Genomic DNA, 25,795 nt, shown 5'->3' on the forward strand with positions numbered 1-25,795 from the left:
AAAGCAGTACAGTTTTAGGCTCATACAAAGGATGGGCTGAATCATGTTTCTCGCAGCTGGTTTGAGTTCCCCTCCCTTCTTTGAGTTATTTTAACTGCCCTGCAACAACCTGGAAAGTCACATTGGGACAATAAACACAATTGCTCCAACATGAGCATGAATTAGCTTTAGCTTTCAAGCCTGGCCAGGTTTAGCAGCAATCCATAAAAACCTGAGCCAGGTTTACTTTGTTACTGGTGTAACACATCAAGGCAATGTTTGACGATCTGAGTGTAACAGTAAGGGCTGACATTTCAATGATTACAACTTTAAGACTGGTAGAAATGACAATTTGAGTAACCAGGAGGATCTTTACATTTTCAGGAGACTGAAAATAGACTGGTTGCTGACGAATCCTGGTGTGACAACTTTGGGACTAGCACATGAAAAGAAATGATTTTTTTTTAAATAAGATCCATTTTTAACAGATCATATTTCATCTCTTTTGCAAATGACAAATGACAAATGGTTATTATGAAAAGCTGTTGTTGCAGATATCACGGTTAAAAGCGAGTTGCTTGTCAGGCCGATGTATAGCTTGTATATGTTGGGTTGAAAAATACAGCTCCCTCATTCATTTGAATGGGGCCACTGTGTTAATGCAGTGGTGTTGAAAAAGGCAGAAGGCTGCAGCAAGAAACACGTCCGGTTAATAAGTTGAAAATGGTTTAACTTTTGCTGCAACATAATGACATCTTCCGGCGATCCACTGCGTTGGCAAGCCACATGGTGCAAACGCACATTCCTGTTAGATTACTTTGCAATGTGAATGCAGTATTTCTGCTGTCTTCCCTTATGCCCGTACCCTTAAATGATTGTAGCTGTGATAACTTTCGAGAATTGATAAATTCTCATAATATTATAAGTCACTGTGCAATCTTTTAAACAAAAACTTTCAAACTAATGTAACTATATCTCAAACTGGACTTTTCGGGTTATATTTCGTTATCTCAGCGGTACCTGAGACACCAGGCCCATACCGATGAAGGCTACTGCACCGTTTACACGCAGGGTTGTTTAAGGTCCGAACAACCACTAACATGCAAGTTGTTCTGTTCATTTTCATTGTTCTCTGCACTTTCCACTCTCTCTGACGTCTGCATTATCAATGTTCTGACCTAATATTGAATACTGAAATACAGAATACTGCAATAGTGTTAGAACTATAAAAGAAAACTTAATGCACCACAGTGTTAGTATGGCAGTTCACACACAACAACTACTTCAAAGACATTTATCTGTTTCGATATTTTGTTCTTTTTTATTTATAAAGTATTTTTTTCTCAATTTTGATAAACCATTTTAAATGTGCTAATTTATTTCTACTTGAGTAGTAGTTATTCATCTTTTCAGACCGTAAGTAGTGGTTCTCATATCTGTACATTCTTCTAAGGTCATTTGTTTTGGTGACCCAGACCCATTTTCCCATCGGGAAAGAGGCTGAAGGCCAGTGTTAAGGCCAAGTTCTAGATCTCAGCACATATACTGCGGCCATGTCTACTTTGTTCTACCTTCTCTACCTTCAATCCTTCACACCACTGGCTGTCAATTGCGATGTCGGTGGATGAACCTGCTGTTAAGCCACAAGCTTTATAAATGGACATGCTAGCTGAAGCAACTCAGTCACGACGGAAATCTAGCTTTGGAGGTAAACTCAGCTGAAATTCAGGGAATGATCATGGGTGGCAGTGTAGATAATTAATGATTTCTCTTTTTCCTCTTTCGAAAAAAGCCCCTGCCCCCTGTCGCTACAGCTGACCAACATTAGTAATAAATTCCTCATGCTTTGACAACATGTTGGGTGGACTTTCTGTCTCGGTTAAGCTCAGCACTGTGTAGGCCCTCATTGTCCCATAGGTTTTACATTACATTTGGGATTGAGTAATTCCCAGAGCGATCAGGATCCCACGTTAACTCTCTCTCTTTTTCTCCCACTGTCTTGCACTCACACAAACACATGCATAGGCTTTCCCCCTTTTTCGGAGTTTGCTCCCACACACTGCTCTAGGTCAGAAAAGCTGATCTACAAATCCAGCCTGTTAAGAGAAGAAATACAAGCTGCTATTGAATTAGCACTGCAGTTGTGTTTGTATCATAATGGCATGTCAGTGCATGTTTTCCTCTGCTGAGTAAAACTGTTGGCACCCCAGCTGCCAAGGAGATAAACTCAGATCTGAAAATATTTGTCATAGTGAGAAATGCCTCAGAATATGATACATTATGTTAACATGTCACGAATTTTCTTTTTAAATGTAAGTTTTGTATTATCTTTCTGAAGCTGAGGAGGTGAAGGTGTTTAACAGTCATAGTCTTGTCATAGACAAACACCGGCAGTGCACCTTAGATACTCTCTGTCCTCAGAATTGGGTCAGGGTCATATATTTTTTCTTCTTGCTGAAGGGAGGGTAGTGTGTCTTTTTTAGGAGAGTAGGGGAGGTTGTTTTATTGTTTTTCTCAGTGCAGGTTGTTATCTGAATCTGAGTGTGGGTCAAAAATAAGTCCATTAGTACCAACTGAGCTGCCATCAGTGCCTGGTTCATTCATTCAGTGACAGTAATAACCACTTGTTTAGAAATTCTTAATTCAATGAATCAAGTGGCAATGAGATTCAACAGTCAAAAGTTTCAATACTGCTTTTAATATGTGCATTGGTGGCCATGGTGGAAATGATTATTCAATTAACTTATTAGGGCACAAAAATTTATTTTTGCTTTGTCTTTTTTAGTTATTAATTGTGAAATGAATTGTATCAATTTGTTTTTCCTTTTTATGTATCAAGAAACAATGTGACAATATGAAAGGGGTCGCAAGCGGTGATGAACCTACAGAGATTTATCATCTGAACCATCCACTCCCCTCAGCTTTACAGAGCTTTATAGCATCTCTGAGCTCATTGTTCAGCTGTCTGCCAGACAGCTAACCTGTTAACATGGGTGCCGAAATGAGAACCAAGACGTTCCGCAACCGTCACGCACACGTGAGGCAGGCCGTCTGGTGTAGGCTCAAGAGTCTAGCTAGTGAACATGAAGAGACTCGAAAGACACAGATATTTCCCTCAGGAGTTAGATAAGACCAAAAACTTGACTAAAAGAAAGTGAATATTACACTTACATTTATCAAATGGCCAGAAACATGACTCCAAATGAATGCTAACGTTGTAAATAGGCAACTGTTTGCTAACAAGTTCACCATATCAACCTAAAAGCTGATGATATGTCAGTGTTCACAACTTGTTTCCATTGCTACCAAGGGGCTAAAAAAAATCAGTTATTACATGTTTACAATTCAGATGGGAGGGTGTTGCATATTTTTTTAATACAGTTTAAGTTAGGGGGAGAATCCAAAGGAAAATATAAATAGGGAGGGTCTGGCTTCATTAAAAAGTGAAACATACAGTTAAGCCCCCTCCAAACTGCCTCTAAATTTATAAAAACCTAATTCCATTAATTTCACTTGTGGAGACCACGAAAACTATTCCCAGATTCGTTCAAAAAACCTCGAAAGTGGCAGTGTTTTTCTTTTGGTAACAAACATTTGGATTTCCCTGACACCAAAAATGCTTTTAAAGGATTTGAGATCCGGAGGTTTCAATCATTTGTTGTCCAGTCAGCGCCAGTCGTTTCGGGCAAATTCACTGTCCGCCTGCTGAAGCACATCTGTCACATCTGGATCAAATGGTTTCTGGATGTGGGTCCCATTACAGTGAGGTAGCAATGGGACTAATAGTCAGAAATACTTGCACTTCAGGCATTGGGTTGTACTGGTAGAAACTATTTTATTCATTTTTATATTTTTATGGTCATTATGTTTTTACATTTATATTAAGTATAACCATTTAGTTAATTCTATGCATGACTATATTAGACTGAATAGTAATAACTATACATTACAATGTTACTTTCAGTTGCTGTCGTCCTCTGAAGGATTGTCATTAGCACAGACAAGCCTAAGAGTATCACATTTACACATACAAGACATCTCTCAGCACATGCTCAGGGAGGGGCAGGAAGCTGAGCACCTTGCACAGGGCATTACACGCTGCCTGGCCTCGGCTATGTGCCATGCCATGCTAGCATTGTTTTCTTACTCTGCAGCAATATTTTGCTGTTACTTCATAGTGAAGAAAAACAGTCACATCACTAATCCAGTTGAGTCACTCTGCAGGATATCCTTGAGAATCCACACTGCAAATGTCAAAGTTGTTTGTTCAAGCCAGGATCTGTTCTCCTGATCTTTGTCAAAGTGATCGAACTGTTAATTGCCGCACTGTTGATTTTGCCTCAAACTACCACTGCTGTTTTCATCTTAATTAGACGTTTGATGTCGGTTGGAAGTTTGCCTCTACAAACCCTGCTGCCTCTAAAAGCCTGCCGCTACCCTTTCTCTTTTCAGTTTGCAAGATAGGTGTTTCTAAATGGGTACTTGTATCAATCACCTTAGAAGGTAGAGGCTAGAAACGACCCCAAATACTCTCTGAAACCAAGATATAAAATGTGACACCTGCAGATCCCAATTAGTGAATAATGCGAAATTCAAAAGCAGTGATGCTGATGATGAGACACTTTACATAAAATAACTAGCTTATCCCCAGTAGTTAATACTACTCACAACCACAGCAAAACCATCCAAGATTTTAATGATACATCAGGTCATGTGATTGCACTACCTTTAGCTTTGCAGTATAATTACCCTTTTCTGACACTGTCTGAATTGTAGATACATTACAAAGGTGTAGACTTGAGTAGCGTCACTTGGGATCATGTAAAGAATCTGATGACTTTCGCCTTGACAAACTCAACTCACCAATGACTTCACTTGGGCTTATAAATGTTTGCAGGGGCTGTCCTTTAGCTGAGTGGTAAAGACACATACCTCGCTGTACAACCGCAGTGTCCCCGGGTCACTTCTGGCTTGTGACTGTTATTACACATTATATCCCTCTCTGCTTTTCCTGGCTGTATATGTACTATCACTATCAAATGCCGAAAAATAAATAAATCAAATACTACTACCACTACTACTAATAAATTAATAAGCATGGTGATGAAATCTTTGTATTCAAGTTTTGGTTGCCTAAATGTTCTTTTAAAATTACGGTGCATTGGAAGGGACCATAGAGAGAAAGAGAAAATATTGGGTCCAGCACAACAGACCAGCCCTTCTCCCCAAAGCACTGCGGTCAAACTAGCCGCCGTTAAATCTGGAGTGACCCCGTATTCTGACCTTTATGGTAAATGCATTGAAACGGCCCAGAGCAAGCTGACATGCAGGGTTAGCAACTTTATTCTGCCATTTTTCTCACTTTCCAAAGACAAATGTTGCAGAATGAAAGTCTTACCCGAAAAGAAGCTAGGAAATCTTATTTGTACCCAAGCACACAACATACAATACAATTTATCAAAATTGCATTGAACTTTGTGAAATTAGCTTGAGGATACATATGACTACATCCGATTTTCAAAATAAGGTGTCAACACAAAGTATATACCAAATACATATATGGAAATGAGATTAATTGGATTGTATTCACAGGAAGTATAAAACAAGTTACCTGTGGCCCTTATAAATGAAAAAATCTCCCAAAAATGTGAGGGAGACTCCTTTCTTCTCTGATTTTGAGTTTTGGGTTTTGAAAACCAGATGATGAAAAAAGTCACAAACCCCGCATGTCAGCTCGCTCTGGGCCGTTTCAATGCATTTACCATAAAGGTCAGAATATATACGGGTGCATTCCAAATATAGTGACAAATGGCTTGACCTCATTGCTTTGGGGAGAAAGTCTGGTCTGTTGTGCTGACTCTCTTTATATACACTTATATCATGTGCACAAATGAACCAAAACGTGGGAACGAATTGTATCTCGTGCACACGCAATAGCATATCGAGCACTCAGTGTAGTAAAAAGTGTAGTGAATAGTACAGTATATAAATACTGGTGCATACAACTAGGCCATGTAATTACATCATAGGGGAAGCACAGCCAACGCATCTATACTTTTGTGATTGTGTAAAACACAAAATAAAAGTAAGAGTTAAGAGCATAAATGATTTTTTATGCTCACTACTGACTAAATGCTACGTGCATGTAGTCAATACGTGAATTAACATTATTATAGCTGAATTTTACTGCCGTATTTCTGGCGTTAGACTTTGCTGTCTGTTTTACTCCTCAACTTTAAAGATCAAATTTATGACCTGTCAGTTGTATCATTATTTACTCTTTATTTACAAATTAGCAAATTTATTGGTGTTAGGGATGACAGTACTGTGCATAACTACGCATAAACTGTGAGAAAGAAAAATCGTTCCATGAGTTGTCTCAGAGCTGAATGAAGTATTATATTTATAGGTTTGCCTTCATACCTTTGTGATGCACGTCAGGTTAGAAAAATAACTGCTTTCAGTTTGATTTGATTGATTGCTAAGAGGAGCTTCTGCTGTTTCAGTCAAAACACCCCTAAATCAAACTTGTCACAAATTTCCGGATTTAACAAGGCATCCTGGACTGAAGGGGAAGAGGGACAAAAATCTATTATGAACAAGCTCTGCTAAAGGTTATTTTTCGAATCTGTAATAAGGATCTGAGAAAAACTCTCGTGCTGCAGAGAAACTAACAAGTGGCTTGTATATTTATTTATTTATGGATATATTTTACCTCAGCTTATAAAGAAACACTTTCCAAAACATTTTGTGGTTTTACATAGGAAGCCATTTAAACTGACTTACTCACTGACACAATTTTCAGTATGTTAACTCTTACACATAATTTAATGAAGAATTTTGACCATTACAGAATATTTTTTTCCAGGCAGAATTTTTGGCTCTTGTTTAAATATTTCCTTTTAGAAAAACCTGCAGGGAATAAATTGGAAATGAATGGTTAGAAATGACCAATGTGTTTTCTGTTACGGGTTCTCATGGGTCAAGTCAAGGCTCCTTTAGTGGATTTACAATCCAAATGGGGCTTTAGGTCCATTCTGTTCAAAACATCAACTCCTCACTGTTACTTTCATTAGTAATAATCTTTTTGATTAAGCACATAAAGAACTTCATATTTTACAAAAAGAACAATAATGTAATTCCAGGCCCAGAAGGAGGCCAGAAGTAGGGATGTAGATTGTGATTTTTAAGCAGCTTTTTTCATTTGGACCAGTCAAGCCCTGATACTAAAATGCACTTTATTTTGTGTCAACATTGAACGGATAGTTAGTGCAGCTGACCAAAGGATAAGGCCTACTGTACTATGCAAAAGTTTAAGGCCTTTTAGATGTTTAAACTCTTTTCCATCATGTAATACCATCAGGGTCCCATATTCATTCTGCAGCATGACAACGACCTGTTACCCAACGCATGCAGTCAGGTTCATAAAGAACTATCTTCAGAGACAAGAACAAGGATTCCTGCAAAAGATGGTCTGGCCCCCACAGAGAGCTGATCTCAGCATCATGGAGTCAGTCTGGGACTACATGGCAAGTTCTCCAAGATGCTTGGAACAGCCTGCCTTGAAAAATGGTGCACAAGTGTAGAATTTGTTTTAAAGACAAAGGGTGGTCAAACCAAATATTGATTTTGTTTTTTTCTGTTTGCTGTGCTTTGAAGTTAGCTGATAAATAAAAAACTAGTCATGGCATTATTTTTGAAAGCATCCTCACTTTTCTTTTAGTGCCTAAAATGTTTTCACATTACTCTGTACAGACTGAATTATCTATCTTACTAACTATAGTCATTAATTAGGTTTAATTGGCCCATACTGCCTGATGTCCTTGTTAAACATACTGCGAAATAAATAATTATCGTAACCCATGGCGTGTAAAACTTACTACTACTAATTCTGTAGTATACTAATTAATTACAGCAACAAGTAGCAGCCCACCTGTGGAACTCATGATGTGCAGCTATATTGAAATTCTAAAAAATACAAAATATATCAGGCTATATTTTGGGGAAAATATGTATAAAGTTATATGCACAAGATATATAGAATATTTGCTTTTAAGGGACCGGTGCAGACTAAAAGAATGGAGTCTTTGTAAACAACATATACAGTACAATATTTCATATAAAAAAGAAATATACATAGATGCTGTTAAAATATTGTCCACTTCTACCAGCTTTTCCAAACTGAGGGTTCGGTATCTGAAGCTGCCTTTCTCTCCACCTGGAGCCCATCATGGCTTCCACTGCAGGCCTAGCAGCTGCAGCACTGCACTCTGGGATACCGGACACCCATGGCTGACGACTCTGATGAATCTGTCTGCTCCTTGCCCTGTGGCCCCTATCAGATCCATCCTATTGGGAAACAAGTGTGACTGAGTGACCCAGACCAAACACACATGAACACACACACGCACACACTGATTCAAAAACATACCTCCTGTGGCCTCGACTGCATGCCGCACCATTAATACCAATTGGCCTTTCTATATGGCTACAAATATTTTTCACATGCTCCTGGCATTCTCCAAGATCATCTTGAATCTCTTTGGCCACAACAAAAGCACACAACTCCTTGTATTCTGGACTGAAAAACCACAGGAAACTCAGCCCGGGATATTTGTTAACGTGATTTGTGAAACTTTTCAGACCACAAGACAGACTGCAGCGGAGAGTTTCATTGTGTGTGGGTGGAGAAGAAGTCAGATCCCCCTCTGCCACGTCTGATGGTGCCTTTATTGTGCCTACAACACAGCCAGCAGGGGAGTCTGTTAAATGCCAGTCAGCCACACACACACAGGGGCATTGTCAAAATAACGCAGAGCAGCGAGGTGTTTGCTCTTGACACATCAGCAGCACAGCTCAGGGGATATCACTGCACCGACAGACACCAGTGCTCCCAGTATGGGACAGATCATTGGTGGGCCAATTAAAGAATTACAAGATTCAGTGATATTAATTTATTGATAATGTTTGAAGGGATTAACACTTGTACTACATTCGATCCAAAGCTATTACATTAATTAATGTAACTGCATCATGTGCGCGTTGGGGTTCAGTCCTTAAATCGTGGTACAGAGTTACGTTCTACATCGTTGGTTCCCAACCTTGGGGTTGGAATCCCCAAGAGGTCACAAGATAAATCGAAGGTGTCACAAGCTTATAAACAAGATAAGAAACATTCTTGACTTTGGAAATAGTATTATAGTCCCAACTCCAGGTCCACTTACTGCTGTAACTTTAAGCTACCACAGATGAGAAGTCTTGTGAAAAAGTGCTATTGAGGTATTCCTAACAGCTACCGGATTCCCATCAACAGATTCATCTCTATGGCAACGGAGCAGACTCCATCAGTTGGTGATGTTAGAGCTGATGAAGACCCTGTGATATGATTGAGTTTCGGAAAAAGATTGAACCATGTGTCAGGTTTTGTCAAACTATGCACATCATGTTTTTTTTGTGTGTGTGTGTGTGTGTGTACTTTTTTTTTTTTTTTTTTAGATTTTTCTCATATCTTTTCTATTGTGAAATTCAGTTTCACTTCTTCAGGCTCCTAAAACAATTCAAATGAATGACTTTGAGCTGGCTGAACTGTGGTAGAGTTGAGGTCATCTGGTCAAGGTGCGATAAGTGTTTCGCTGCATCTGGAATTTTCTTGACGTTTTCATATTCTTCAAAAAACTATGTTATAATCTGTCTACCTAAGATCATCATTCTGTTTCTTCATATTGTAATTTTGCTATTGTTATTTCTGTCTACACTGTACACACAACATCTATTGCAGCTTTTTCCTTTCTGGAAGAGGGAATTCTCCTCTGATTCTATTCCTGAGGTTTCTTCCTTTCTTTCCCATGAAGTGCATTTATTCCCCTTATTTACATTAAGGATCTATGGATAGAGGGTGTTGTAGGCTGTGCAGATTGTAAAGCCAATTGAAGCAAATTTCTGATTTGTGATTTTAGGCTATTCAAATAAATTGAACTTTACTTGATTTGACTCACAACGCATAGGCACATGCAACTTGTGTCGAGGGTTTGTGAGCAGACATCATTTCACTTTAAAATGTCACACACCACAATGGTTGGAAACATCATCAACAGGAACATCATGCTTGAGGACACAGTGAGAATGATTGCAGCATCATAACTTATACTTTTATCAACAATTATTAACCCTGCAATTATTAACAATTATTAACAGCAAGCGAAAACTTATAGCCTTTCCCGCTGAATTATGGACTTACAAATCTCCAGTTTCCCCCTGTAAATCATTTTGGCATATGTCTGGCATAATTGCTATTGACAGAACAACAACAGCGCAATTATATCTAGTTGACTCTTGTTCCCGTTTTGTGCGTGTGTGACTGTATCCATGTGTGTTTTATGGCAAGCCAGCCTCATCCTCCCAGCCCCACCCAGGACTGCTGGAAGCCTTCTGGCCCTGGACTTGTTTTGAGTCAGATGGTTTGTCAGTAAGCGGGAAACCCTGATGCCACAGTGCCGTGTTTACTTTTCACTCAGCATATTAGATATGGCTTCACTCTACCCTGATGCTGGTATTAGCTGGGCATGTGTGTGTGCCTTTGTCTGTGTTTGTGTGTGCACATATGCAAGCATCCTTGTGTGTGCGTGTGTGTGCGTGTGTGTGTGTGTGTGTCCATTTGCTGTTTCTCATGCCATCCTTCTGCCAAGACTCTCATGTCACAAGCACACCACTTTGAAGAGTTTATCAGATGGGAATTTCATGCCAACCCCTCCAGCCCCTCCTCCCCCTCCATACATCATGTTCATATTTATATCAGTGTCTGGTACAGATACCGATCCCAGACTGTCGCTGCAGATTTATCGCTTTCACTATAGTACGTATATTGCATAAACAAAAATAAAGACAACTATCAGCAGCTCTGTGCAGTATGTGTGAAAACTGAGATAGACTTTGAACAGAAGTCAGACTCTGCATGTAAACAACATGCATTTAGGGCAACCAGAATTCCTAGACTGCCGAGATTATTGTTGCTCTGCAGTTGTTTAATTGAATCTCAGGTGCAGTATGAGTATGTGCTTATGCTGAAGGAGGTGGGACTGCTTGACTGTGATGTTCAGATAAAGACAAGTAATCAAAAAGGAAATGAATAATGTGAGATGCAGGTTATTGCTACAGCTGGGGTGGAGTTGAAAATGAAGGCAGGTTCCTGAGGTTAAGTCCAGACCAAGGTTAGCTCTAGGAGGCATGATTGGTGAGTAAGAGATGTGGTCAGGGGATGAGACGGGTCTAGGGGCAGGGAGAGGGTGTTCTGGGAGTTTTTTTTCTATAATGACAGGGTGCTGGGCAGCTGGATCCTGTTTTCCAGTGCGATCGGGGAGCGTAGCAGGACATGGACAGCTCCGTCTGTGGGCCCTGTGTTCATTAGTGGAGCAGCACTGCAGCACTGGGGGTGATTCACAAGCATATCAAGTTAAAAAGAAATGCCTGGCCACAGAGGGATTTTCCTGCTGGGCCAGAGGAGAGTGTGTGTGTGTGTGTGTGTGTGTGTGTTTTGGGGGGTGGGGGGTGGGGGGGGGCAAGGAGATGGAATTAGTAAACTTCAATTGGAAAACTTCCCTGCATCCAAGGAGACACTTAAGAGTCATCCTCGATCAGACTTTCACAAACATCCACAGTACTACTGTTGTCTATCTGCTCCATAAAACATGCTGAGACATTTTTTATTTTGCCCTAAATTCAGAGATGTTTTCTTTTTTCTTTTTTTTTATCTGGCCTGCTCATCTTGTGATTATTTGGAGACCTAGGTCCTGTGCTTGTGTATGTTTGTCAGTGTTTTTCCCCTGACACTGCACTGCTCCGCCGCTGGTCCAGGCACGGTGCCAGTTGATCAGGTTTCACTCTGCTTGTGTTTGCTTCTCTGACTGGCTTGGCAGAAACCAATAAACACCGCACTCCCACCCTTATACCCCCCCCCGCTTAGAATTTTAAAAAAAGACCAGTCTTGCTCTGCCAAAGCACACAAGGCATTATGGATCAATTTGATATTTTTTCCTCCAGTTCTTCTTCTTTGTTGAAATTCCTTGCATTCTTGGCAGCGTGCAACCTAACAATTAAAACCAAAACACCAGAGTAAGATTGAGCTATTCTGTATATCACTGTAACTGGATCTTTTTTCCTGTGATGCCACCAAGCCTCAGTAGTCCATTTGTCTTTGGTGAAACCACAGGGTGACTTTGGGGTGGTCTTTTGGTGTTTCAGCCTCACTGGTTGTTTGAATCTGGACATATCTGGATTGAATTGGTGCCCCACTCCTCCTCTCGCCCCAACCTCTTCTTGTTTCTTGTGGTTTGTAACTGCAGCAAGGCAGATGTGGCCGATATTGTTCAGCTCACAGTTTGACCCCCATCGAACTCATTATCAGAGTCAAAATCGTTTTAATCGCCAAATGCAATAAATAGAGTGAAATCTGTAGTGATGGCATTGATGACATACCATCATGTTTCCTAGTACCATACTGACACATGGTACTAGTTTTAACATAAAAATATACAGTGTACTATTTCATTAGGGCTACAGTACCAGGCACAGTGTCAGAAAGAGAGAAGATGAAAACTATGCTGAATTCGTAAATTTGTACATGTATACTTCTGCTAAAATCAATAATCATGGAGGGTAAATTGGTTTTCATACAAAATCATATTGATATTGTTGTGGAAACTGCAAAAAAGTAATGAAGTCAAACTAAAATTTGAATTCAGTTTTAATAAGAAACCTGTACAATATACTTCCTCTGTCAAAATGTCATTACCAAAAAGAGGAAATTTAGGTTTTATTTATTTTTATGCCATGGTAGTGCTCCCTACATTATTGCTTTCCAGAAATGCCAGCAATATGTCCAAAAACAGTATGGTCCCCTTTTAAGAATGGACCAATGTGAATAATAGCTGCAGTATCATTATGGCTCACATTTCCTTACACAAACATTGAGGAGAATTCAAATTTCATTTCAACCTTAAATGAATAAGAGATAAAGAGGTGAAGGGGTTTATCGTTCCATTATTCCATTCAAAACACAATGTCAGCAGTCTAGTGGCCTCCTTAGCTGTACCATAATAGATTTGTATTATGAAGGTCAATTATCACCATTTCTATCTCTTCTGTTTTTTGTGTCAAAAGTATGTATTTCAAAAGGCTCAGAGCCAAATATGTCACCCCTGCATGTGACAAGCTGCATGCCTTTTCATCTTTTAAACCTTGAGTGGAGTTTTTTTTCTTTTCCCTGTGCGAGAGGTTTTATCTCGCTCTCTATCTCTACTGACAGTACGCCACTATGCCTCCATAATGGCATATTTGCCCAAAATGTCAGTGTTTTGAGAATACACAGTTAGGGATCTGTGAAGTGTGCAAGTGTGCTATGGCTCAACATGTACTGTAAGTGCATACAAACTTACTACACACACGCATGGATACACACGTTTGGTCTAAATAGAAAGAAACCCTACTAGTTGGACTAGTTGCTCTCTGTTAAGTTCAGCACAAAGAGCCTGTCATAGGAAGACAGCACAGAGGAACATATATCTTCCACATTTCTGGTACAGCTGCTTTATTTGACAAAATGCAAACTATGTTTATCAAGCAGTTATGCCTGACATTTGCACAAGCATCATGCCAAGTTTCCACATCCAACAAACCACAAGACAAAAAACTGAACTTTGTAGACTAATTAAGTAATGGCTCTTTGCTGTGTTTGTCATAATGGACACGAAATACTGTCAGTTCTCTCAGCTTTTTCTTGGATAAATAATCCTCTATAATGAATTTTCTGGTGATTATTTAATGGCCATGGTAGCTTGACCTCCTTTCAGCTTCTCTCTGAAACTCATTCAAACCATATCACCCTTCCCTCTTCTCCCCAAAAAGCCCCATAAATCACTTTCCTGTAAACAGTAGTGACACACAGCCTGATGTGTACTTCGATATATCTTTAGGAGACCACAAGGCCTGAAATCTGAGCCTGCTTGCGTTTGAGAGACAAACTGTAGAGAGACGTTGTGCTCACGTGTTCTGTGTGCATGCTCGTTCCTCTGTGTTTGTGTGGTTTGCATCCCGCTCTCTCCATTCACAGAGCTATTAAGTACATGTTGTGCACAGATGGCATTGAGCTATTTTGTTCTTGTTGTTACGAATTAAGATGTCGCACTTAAGCTTGGTAATGCTACCAGTAACAATAACACAGATTCAAACCAGGCCGCGGCTGAAGCAGCTGCGTGACGCCACTGCTGCCCTGGTTGGCTGTACGGAGTTACTCAGTGGGAATGGTTCTTAGTATAAACACACTCTTGGCAGAGCATGTGGCATGGGCCTGCAGACAAACCTACCGAAATGGCAGTCAAATAACATTCATCTCATAGCACAAATAACTTAGAGCTATTACGCTTCACAATAAACATCCACACCTCAGACGCATTTGATTTTCAGATGTGGCAGACACTCTTATCCAGACAGAGAGAGTACAGGTGGCAGCATCAGATAACACCACGATCTTTACAGCAATTTATAATGAGTGCTTGCACAGACAACAATTCTAACAAATATTTGTGTGATCACACAATGTTACTTAAAATAGAGAGGTCCTGGAGTATAAATGCCACAAAAGACTAAAGCTTATTTCAGACATTCACCTCATTGCGCACACGTGATGGCTAGTCTAAGTATCATGTCTGAATAAGCGTCTGAGACACTCAGAACATCGGACCTGTCGGACCATTTCTGTAACACCTTCAACATTGCACATGTGAGGGCTACAGCAGCCCAAGATTAAAACATGCACAGAAAGAAATTAAACGCACATTTTGTTCACTTTATTTACAACAGTTTGTGCTAATGAGCCAAGAAACGCAGCAGTGCACCAGTGTAGTCTGCTAGCTAGAAAACATGGATGTAAACAATGCGGGCTTCACAATTTTCAAACAAATCAGCCTTGTTGGTGTTTAATGCGGAAAGAAATGCACTCAGAACGTTTGTTAGACCTTAAAGATACACACAATGCAGTCTGGTGAGAAACATTGAATGTAAACAGAAAACTCCACTGGGCACCTTTGGGGTTTCAACAACAATATAACCATTAAAATCCATCACTGATGCATCCTGTGAGAGAATAGCGCCAAATATCATGCAAGTGTTGCTGCTATTTCTATAATAATCCTGTAATGTCTGGATAAAGTCAAAAGAAACATTTACATCCTGAACATCCTTACTTATGCCATGCCTGAAAGTGGCCTGAGAATTTGTCCCAAATGTGAGCACTTAATCATTTGTGTGCGTGTGTGTGTCAGATGAATGCCAACAGAGGCTTTTCATCAGGTGTTAGCTGGGTCTGGGCCTGTGTTGCCCTCTCAACACCGGATGACAACTGGCAACAGAGCTCCTGAAACCCAGGAGAGGCGCTGAAAAATGTCTCTGATTACAACCCATTATTAATTGTGAGAGCAACAAGCGGAGACTGGGGTGATCATTTTTCTAAGCAACAAACCCAACTTTGGCCTTCTGTTAACTCTCTAATCCTATCTCATCCCTTTCCTGTCCAAATCAGCTCAGTGTTGTAGATCTGAGCTTGACCCAAAATGGCAGAGAGCATAGAATAAGGGAGAAAGGGAGGATAAGTGGGGAGTGCATAAGGGGCTGGGGACAGATTTAGGGGTCTGACTGGCGGTGGCCATGAAGGGGTTCCCCATGGACCAGTCTTAGGCCCAGGTGCAGGGTTTTAATGAATATGGTGGAGTTAAAGGAAGAGAAATACACTCTGAATAACCCGTCCTCATGTGAAGTCTCACTCAACACTGTGGTCCTCTTTGACCCGGATTAGTTTCCTTTTCCAAGTTTAGAAGCAGGATGCTGACCCCCGGCATTGCCCCCTCCGTTACCTGAACACCAAGAGATAGCCCTGTTTCCCTTGGGACAGATATTGCGGTTGCGCCTGTTGTCTGGACTGAAGCCAGCTTGGACTTTTCACAACAGTGAAGGTACCCATCTGGCAGAGCAGACAGGAAGCTTTGTTTTCTGTCCTGATCCATTCATCCAATCCTTTGTAAAACACTGTGTTTCTTCGTGGTGTGCTGTATATTGTTTATCTTTTATGTTTTGTGTGCAATCTTCAACAGCACGTTTTTGTATTTTAACAAAAACCCTTCATGGATCAATTCCACCACAGATGTAACTGTTTTTATGCCTCTGATGCATTATATATTAAATAATATTTTCTTAATCACTAAGTGAATTCTGCCCTTTTTACAAATCCAAATCACAATCAGGTAATAGGAGGAACTCAAACAGAGATGTTCCATGTAATCTTTAAAACTTTAATAAAGTCTGCAATGTTTATGTGTTTACATTTTGCACATGTTGCTTCTGTACTCTTTGTTTGTATGTTCTAATGTAACCTAATAATTAAATTCCATGCGCAAAGCTTTGGAGTGTGTGAGCAGTGTGTGAGATGTTCCTGATAAGAGGCTAGGTAGACTTCAAGGCATTAGCACTGCTTGTTAGAGATCACCGCTTATTTGTTTTGGGACCACATATGTTTTAGTGAGCTCGGGAAATGGCTGGCTGCACGTTTTCTAATAATTATGCTGGAGTTGGCACCGTGTAGGTCCTCAGCGCATCCGCCACTTTCAGATTTGTTGGAGATAAGTTTGTATCTGTGTGTGTGCGTGTCTGGGGGGGGGGGGTCTAGGAAGTGGTGAAAAGTGTTTGCAGGCTGAGAATTTGGCTGTGGTCATGCACACACCTTGTCTGCGGTTTGTCTCCATCTTTCTTTCTCCCTCTCTCTTCCTGGGCTGTTTGTACCACCTGCCTGTGCTATCTGTCCTCATATCTTCATTGGCTTCCTAACACCTGTTGATAAAAGACATCCTCACCTGTCAGCAGCAGCCACCCAGCTACTCGATCCTGAAAAGAGCCGAAAGCACTCTGAATGTGTCTCTCCCTCTGTTTGTAGTTACGTCTCTTCTTCTCTTGATCACACATTCTCACTCTTTTTATTCTGGTCATAAATTGTCTGTATTCACTTCATAAGTTAACATGCACAACTTTGATTAATAATTTGATGGCAGAGAAATACGGACGGTTAAGAAATGAGAAAAACCTGAATAAATGAGTGGAGAAACATAATGAATGCAGATGCTTCCACACACCACACTGCATGGTGCAGTTAAGGAAATAGAAGGCAGGAACGTCAGTCACACAGATTGCTCAACTAGCTAGTGTTTCAATAGGAACAGTGAAAAAAGTGATATCTGCATTTAGATCTATGGGAAAGACGTCAGTAAATAGGGTAAGATACTGTGATCGACAGCACACATTTGGTGACTGTGATGCTAGTACATTAGTGCAATATATAAGGAATAACAGAAGTGCAACTCTCCCTCAGGTGACCGAGACAGTCAATGCAGGACGTGATCAGTCTGTGTCAGTAAGACCAGTGCATCAACAGTGACAGAGAGAGGGATATTATATGAGGGTTGTGGTGCATAAAGCCCTCATTTCAAAAATGAATGCACATTTGAGAGTTCAGCAGTGCAAAAACCAGAGGCACTGGTCTACAGAGATGTGAAAAAAAGTGAAATGGTCAGATGAGTCATCCTTCATGTGTGGTGTACACCAAGAGAACAGTACAGGCCTGAATGCTTGACCCCTACAGTGAGGGGATCCAGTGGCTCCGTTATGCTGTGGGGGGTGTTTGCTGGCATGGTTTGAGTCCACTTGTCCCCTTAGAGGGAAGAGTCACTGCAAATCAATACAAAGTTGTTCTCAGTGATCACTTTTATCCTATGATGAAATATTTCTATCCTGATGGGAGTGGTCTATTCCAGTATGACAATGCCCCAGTTAATAGGGCACGGGGGGGTCACTGAATGGTTTGATGAGTATGAAAATGATGTGAATCATATTCTGTGGAATTCACAGTGAATAGATCTTAACCCAATTGAACACCTTTTGGAGATTTTGGACCGATTTGTTAGATAGCACTCTCCACCACCATCATTAAAACACCAAATGAGGTAATATCTTTTGGAAGGGTGTGTAGCCATACATAGATCCGAAATTTTTTTTTTGGGGGGAGCAGGGGGTTCTACACTGGACAAACCAAAAACATTTGAAGCAAGACCCTGCTTGACGGCATCTTTGTAATGCAAACTGAAGTAAGCACCTTTGTTTTTCGCTGGTAAAACTTGAAATGTTGCTGTTTAGTTGAGTTACAGTTATTGAACCTGAGCTAACTTTAGCTTTGTGTGGCCCAGCAACAGCGGCGACTGTAGCCAACAGCGTATGAGGTTTGTTAACAAACCTGCATCTGTTTCTATGTAAATTCCCACATTCTGGTAGTGTCTTAAAACTTTACCTCATCAGATTAGCAACAACTTCATCACAGCCACTGCCCTAATACTGGCTGACCACCTGTCTCTATGGTGCATCTGATTTTGCGCGAAGGGTGTTGTTAAATCATGCAATGCTACATGGCAAAGAAGTGTCAACACCCACATGAAATCATGGTAACTCAGAACTGTCACATTTTTTCTCTTGAGTTTGCAGGCCTGTTTTTTAATTTATATTTTGTGAGTCACACAACCTTACTGAAGTGCAGAACCAAATTGCTGTAGTACCTCTTCAAGGATGTAGCCTGGTTTCAGACCTCAGAATCCCTGCACACATTTGAAATTTTGTCATCTGATTGCAATGAAACCGTATAAGGCCATGGAGAATGTCCAAGAGGGACTGTATCGTTCATGGTGGAGAAGGTGTTTTTACTCTGAATGAGTAATACTCTATTTCCCTCCCTCTTTGTTTCTCTACTTCCCTCTACTCCCTCTTCCTTTCCTTTACATGGCGTCACATTCTCCTGCTGTGCCACTTACTCTTAAAAACAGGTGCAGAGGAGCTTTAAGAAGAAAAAAGACCTGAGAGACGTCATCAGATCCAAAATTGCCTTTTGTTAAGTAGAGTGGTGTTGGTGCTGTATGTATGTAATGTGCGTGTGTGTTCCAGACGACAGTGTGTTAAAGACGTGTGTGTCACGAAGGTGAATGGAGGTGGCAGGGTGCTGACAGCTGCAAACAGGTTCCAAGGCACTGAGGTTACAATTGGTGTTAATAGATGTCTGCCTAAAGAGCGGATCACAATACACATTAAAACACACCCCCCCCCCCCTGTTTTCATTCAGCTTTTTCTCTGCCTTAGCTGTGTCTCAGGGTGTTTTTATGTGTCATCCACAAATTATTTGAACTTATTTTCCAGCCAGCATGAGTCTGAAGAGCAGGCACTTACATGCAGTATGTAGTAGTATGTGGAGTATGTGTATTCAGTTCTGAATGTTGGGAGAAGCAGACATGATGTTTGGATCTTTGGGGGACAAAAGGGGGGGTAATCAGGATCAGTTTCGGTTTGGGGCAGCTGAAGGGGTGAAAAATCACCTCTTTCAGTTTGTTCTTCTGCTCCAGTTATTTTTACAATTTGAAGTTTCATATGGATTAAAACTATATATGGTGCAATAACGTAGGCCAGTTAACATATGTGGTTTATATGTACGAATACAGAGTAATATGTGTGCAAAAACTAAGTTTATAGTGCAGTTTCTTCTACACTCTAAAACTATTACTCCTGCTCCACCTTCTCCTTTAGCTTGCAACATTACAATACTAGGTCTTTATCTGGGCTGGATAAATGAATATTATATATATGTCCAAACTGTAGTGTGTCATTAAACTAATCCTGTGGGTACATCGTCACAGATGCATCAATAGACCACAAAATTTAAAAAAAACAAAAAAAAAAACGCATCTCGGATGAATGGCTGATCTGCTGATGTGTAATGTGTAAAAGAAAATCTGAATAGCAGCCCAGTGCAGTAACTCTACTGCACTGTGTATAACTGTTTCCTGCAGGCCTCCTCTCCTCTAGCTCTGGTTAGGCACAGTCAGGCTAACCTACAGCACAGACCTGTACAGCTGACAACCAGCAGCCTCTGGGAGTTGAAAAATGGAAAAAGGTCTGAAGATGAATGAAGCACAATCACCCAAGGTAACAAATGTTACTAATGATTTATGCCCAGCTCAGGTTGCTTTATTTTTGCCTGGGTAAAATTCTCCAGGAGGACAGTGGTGGTGGTGCAAACCCTGGGGCTGCTCTGTTCTGATACTCAGACAGCGAGCCGCAGACATTGACTAATGAGCTATGTGAGACCACCGCCATTGATATTTACCTCATTTCTCCTCACCCAACCAGTGTCTCAACAATGTCAAAGCTAGCCATCATCCTTTTTTTCGAGCCTGGCTATGGGTGATGCCAGGGGCCCCCTTTCTTGCTTCTCCTAAAGGCCCACCCAATCGTGCCCCAGGGCAGAGGAGAGAGAGGGAGAAGGCGAAAGGGAGATGGAGAGGGGAGAAGGTCAGACCAAGAGCTTCAGGCATTGCGAAGAAAAACACACTTCTCTGTGTTTTCACTTGTCTGCTTGATAAACTATCTTATGCACTGCATGGCTGAGGAAAGAAAGGACCCATGGTTTTTGATACTACATTCTTAAGTGTGATGGACATGAATTCTAGTTATAAAACACCCTTGAATATGGTTCTGCTGACTTCTTTTAACACCTGAGATCTGGGTTGACTTGAGGACATTACCACTTTTTGTTTGGGATAGTACCCCTTTTCTGCTCTTATTACACGTGTGTTACATTCTAACATCCCTGAGTAGAACAACTATTACTGGAATTACCAATAATTATTATAATAGTTAAAAAGTGCTGTCTTCTTCTTGAAATCGGAAGAATTTGGTGAGACAAAAGGGATAACATTGAATCCCAGATCCACTTCAGCTCTCTGTCAAAGTGAACAAGCAGTTTGTTGACAATGAGGAAAAGGTAACTCTACTCTACTTGACGACCTAAGGCCATGTGGCAGTTCTCACCTCCCATTTTACATATGAGCTATTACCACTTTGATATCTTGGCTTTGTGCATGTGAGAGTTATGACATTTGAAACACTAGTTGTGTGCAGAGTTGGAAACCTATTCTCTGGTTACAAACCTCTGGTCCAGGTGGTCCCTCTCAGACTCCAGACACTAACCTAGCCACCATCATGAAAAATCCATATTTACAGTGGACAGTCAACCTCTCTTGTTCTCTCACTCTCTCCCTCACTGGATAACAAATGGCCAGAGGGATGCATTCATCAAGATCAAAATAATTGCAAGTAAAGTGTAGTCTTTCTCAATAACCTTTACAAATTCAGGGAGGCTCTTCATAGGAGGCATTCATTTGACAGTTTGATGAAATGAATCACCTAATTAAAAAATGGCTCAACTAAGTCTTAAGTGTCAACAGAGGTGTGGCAAAATGTTAAAGTGTAACTGATTATTCAGTTGAAACCATTAACCCAAGCAGCTGTTATTATGATAAATCATGTGGGAAACCTAAACAAGCCCAGCTCAGTGGGTCACTGTTAATGAATATTACCCAATTTTATCCTTGTATGATTTATTGTTTGGTAATCATAAGAGGTACTACCTCTGAAATGTTGAATATACTGTATGTAAACATGGATCAGGTTTCTCAGTGGATTACTCAGTGCCCCTTTACTGTACAATACTTCAGGTTAAAGGTGCTACATGTATAATTTTAACAAAAACAAATCATTAACAAAATAATTTTAGACATTTTCCCAGCCATTGGTGGGAAATTTGCCGGGCTCTGAAGACCTTCACTCAATTTTACCGTACACTGATGTGATGCCTCCAGTGATGTGACATTCTTTTATTTCTTAAATTTAATTTAGCATTTAAAGAAGCATAGAATGCATAGATATGATATGATGTGATATATCGTCCATGTATCAATCCATCCAAGTTCCACACAACACTTTTAAGGGTCCAGTAATGACTTACATGAACCCTTGAGCACTACTCTTTGATATATGTCCTTACGAACATACAAAATCCTACGCCCAGATATGTACACATAGTCATGAGTGTACAAAAAGCAGTCCCATATGCTCACATGCATGTACAGACACATGCAAAATATTTCCAAAATATTATACAGATGCTTCATATAGAAAGACACTGCACTTACATATGCACGGTATTCCTCCCCCCACAAACATATTCAGTCAGTGCGTCACAGTGGTATGTTGCGTTCACCGGCCCTGTGTGGAACTGAATTGTTGGGGGACCGACGGGAGGACATGGAAATGTGGGTAGAGGGGCACTAGGTCTTTCATCTGCGGGTCCTGTTCATCCTCACTCCGCCTGCTATTTGTCCAGGGGGATGCCTGTCACAAATTCTTGCCTCACATGTCAGAGACACCTGTTTCCACGTGCAGCCCTGGGCTGGCCTTAAAGACACAATCCAATGGTACACCTACTGTGTAGGAGCTAGAGTTGACATCTGGACCGCAGAGACAAAGGTGAAAACACAGGAGTGCACTGATACTGTAGTGTGGTGAATGTAGATTTTAAAAAAGGTTTGAAAAGGACTTTTTCTGCTGCCATAAAACATATCAGATTACACAACAATCAAGGTAGCAGCTATAAAAGAATACAAACATCAGATCATCTTTCCCTTTGTTGCTACACAGGTTTTCATTTTTGTTTTAGTCTGCAATGTCAACATCTATTCAAAATTCCTGTTGGGCTGCTCTTTTAATTCATGATTATTTTCCAACAGATCCTCTTCTTCCTTTTACCTCCTCCTCTCTCACTCATCTCCTCTCTCTGCCTCTTCATTTCCCCTTTCTATCGCTTCTTCAATTTGATGGGGATGGAGTGGAGTGAAAGTTAGGTGTGACCTCTCCAACCACACGAAGCACTTCAAGCTCGTGCTACTGCTGTGTCCGATGTCTGCAGGTGGCACTTTGTGTTTGCCTTCAAAACACCAGGCTTCAAGCTGAAAAGTAGCCATGGTTTAGCTGCATAGATAAATATTGAACATGCAGTTCCTATAAATGTTCATGGTTTGTCTTTGAAGGACACTTCATGGTAAACTACCTGTCCTCCCCTGCACCTACAAGTTGTTCAGTGATTTCATTGGGTATACATCATGTAATCTGATGGTACAGCTTTAAAAATATTTTTGTTGATTTTTTTTTTAAAGCTATTTGTGGGCGTGTTGTCATGACGGCTGGAAATAATATCAATGTTTCTCTCATTCCAGTTTTTTCTACAACACCAGGAACACTCCTAGCTGAAAAACATCTCTCGCCCCGAGGGAAACTGTCTCAGTTCCTGTGCAAATAAATAACAGCACATGCAGTCAAGACAAAACAGCAATTACCCAGGAGCGAGAGAGGGAGGGAGAGAGAGCGAGGGAGAGGGAGAGAGAGAGAGAGAGAGAGAGGGAGAGAGAGAGAGGGAGAGGGAGGGAGAGGTAGAGAGAGACAGAGAGCGAGAGAAAGAGCTAATGTTGTTCAGACACCAATATTTTCATGTTCACCACTGTTTCTGTCTTTACATGTTCCCTGCCTCTGTTTTGTGGCATGGTTGGCGGTTTTCTCCTTCTGATAAATGCACATGGATTTACGCTGTAAACTTCTCCATGCAGTTTGCTGTGTTTACATAAATACTCTTTAACACTTTGATGATCATAAGGTCTTTATGAACTGATCCCTCAGCGAGAGACTGCTATTATCCCAAAAGACAACAGGGGTTCATTTTGACTTCTGTTGACACTAAAGTCTGATCTGAAAACCATGTCTGTGCGGTTGGTTCAGGCTCTGTCCTACTAGGTTGTCCAGGGTACAACTGCAGACATGTTTTTCTACTAATATAGGTCGGTGTATAAACTAAGTCTTAAGCCTGGCTGACAGCACAATTTGATTTTTTAAGATGCCTTGCAATGAAAGCCTCTCCACCCTGTTTTAAGTAATATGAGATTACAGGTAATCTCCTGGTAATGGCAGGTGGCATTCCACCACAGCAAGCGCTTCTGAGGAACTGTGGGAGATGTTGTTTTTGACCTAAAAGCCTTTGTAATCCTTCTCAACATATTAATTGGTTCATTGATGAGTGCAGAAAGGGTCTTTACTAACTCCACATGGTCTGGGTGAAACGTTTTGTGTTATTTCATGTCATTTGTGTGTTTTTACATGTGAAGATATGTGGTGGCATGTGCATTTGTTTGCAGAGATATATAGTATATCTATTTGCAAGCATGTGGACACATACACTATGTAAATACATCCGGAGCCATGGTCATGGATACTGTAGTTTCAATGCAACGCATCAATAAATTGACATTCCAAACTGAAGGAAGATTGTATTTTTTATTATCTCGGAGAGACTGCTGTGTTGCTGTGCTGAGGTGAGGATTGCTTGGACCAGGGTTTATAAATGGACATAGCAAACCCTTGTAACTGCACATGTAAACCACATGTCATAAATCGCTCTTTTCGATCTAATGAATACTAAGCCTACGTATGATTTGATCAATAGCATAATCGGCGCTCTCATTTTTTTGCAAGTGAAACAACAATATGAAAGTCCTAATGTTGACAATTAGCAGGCAAAAAAATTATAAATCAAACATAACATAACTTGTTTGTTCCACACATTCTTCTTCCTTGTCAAAATATGGCGCCTACATTACCTACAATGCAACTCAAGTGACATCACTTGAGGCAATCTATCAGGATTCGCACAGCTTCATCTCGAGCCAAAAAAGGCTTTATACATATGCAGTAGTACTCCCCAACTTTTATCATTACAAGTAAACTTTTAGATGTGAATTTAAGGTAGGAAAAGTAACCCTGGATCTGTGACTCTGCCCACTTTACTTGTCTATAGAGTGATGGTGTTTCAGCACAAATTACCACTGGCATGAGATAAAATACCATGGGCTCATTTGTTTAAGTTTATCATAGCAAAGTATCTCACTTTATTTCACAATGTTAATGTTTACAAAAATGTTGCGCCTTAAACTTCATGACATTAAGCACAGAGGGTCTCCTGTCAGCAGCCATTCCTGTGAAACAACCAATTACCTGGTTTCTCATCCTGCTGTGTAATTTCCAGTTCCTGTAACAGGTGGGTGACATGTTTTTAAAGTCCAATGTGGTGATTTGATTTTAATAGGGGAAGGTATGGTAGTTTGCCAGTAAAAATGTGTGTGTGTGTGTGTGTGTGTGTGTGTGTGTGTGTGTGTGTGTGTGTGTGTGTGTGTGTGTGTGTGTGTGTGTGTGTGCCTGCGTGCGTGCCTGCGTGTGTGTGTGTGTGTGTGTGTGTGTGTATGAAGTAAGCAGTCTGTTTCCCACCTCATTTCCTCTCTGCCATCTTCTCGCTACCTTTCACTACAAAGCCTAGTCTGCCCTCAGTGGCACCTTTAACGGAAATACAGTAAATACAGCTACAGTTACAGCTAGATTAAACTTGCTGCACCCTCTGAGAAACATTAGTGAGCTGCTCTCTTCCATGTCCGATAATGTTTTTCTGGAGGGAAAACTGAGCTTTTCTCCGGCATCCTCTGCGGTTTAGTGAGTGTTTGTGATGTGTGCTTTTATACTTGAGCTGCTGTGTAACTCTTGCCAGTCCAGGCAGATGTGAAGGATGGATTTGCTCGCACCGCTGCCAAATCACAGTTGTCTTTTCAAGGTCCCTGATCCTGAGATAAATGGCCATGTGCAGCAAATGTAACTCCTTTGAATTTGACTACAGTGCAACGTTACTACTTGCACTCTGCAAATAAACCGGCATGGCCAAATAAAACTGTAAGATTGAGTAGATACCGACCTGAGAGACCTATATACTACAAAAAAATCACTGTTTGTCACTCTGGTTGTTGGAAAAAGGTTT

Source organism: Xiphias gladius, chromosome 19 (genome assembly GCF_016859285.1).
Source record: "Xiphias gladius isolate SHS-SW01 ecotype Sanya breed wild chromosome 19, ASM1685928v1, whole genome shotgun sequence".
NCBI lineage: Eukaryota > Metazoa > Chordata > Actinopteri > Istiophoriformes > Xiphiidae > Xiphias > Xiphias gladius.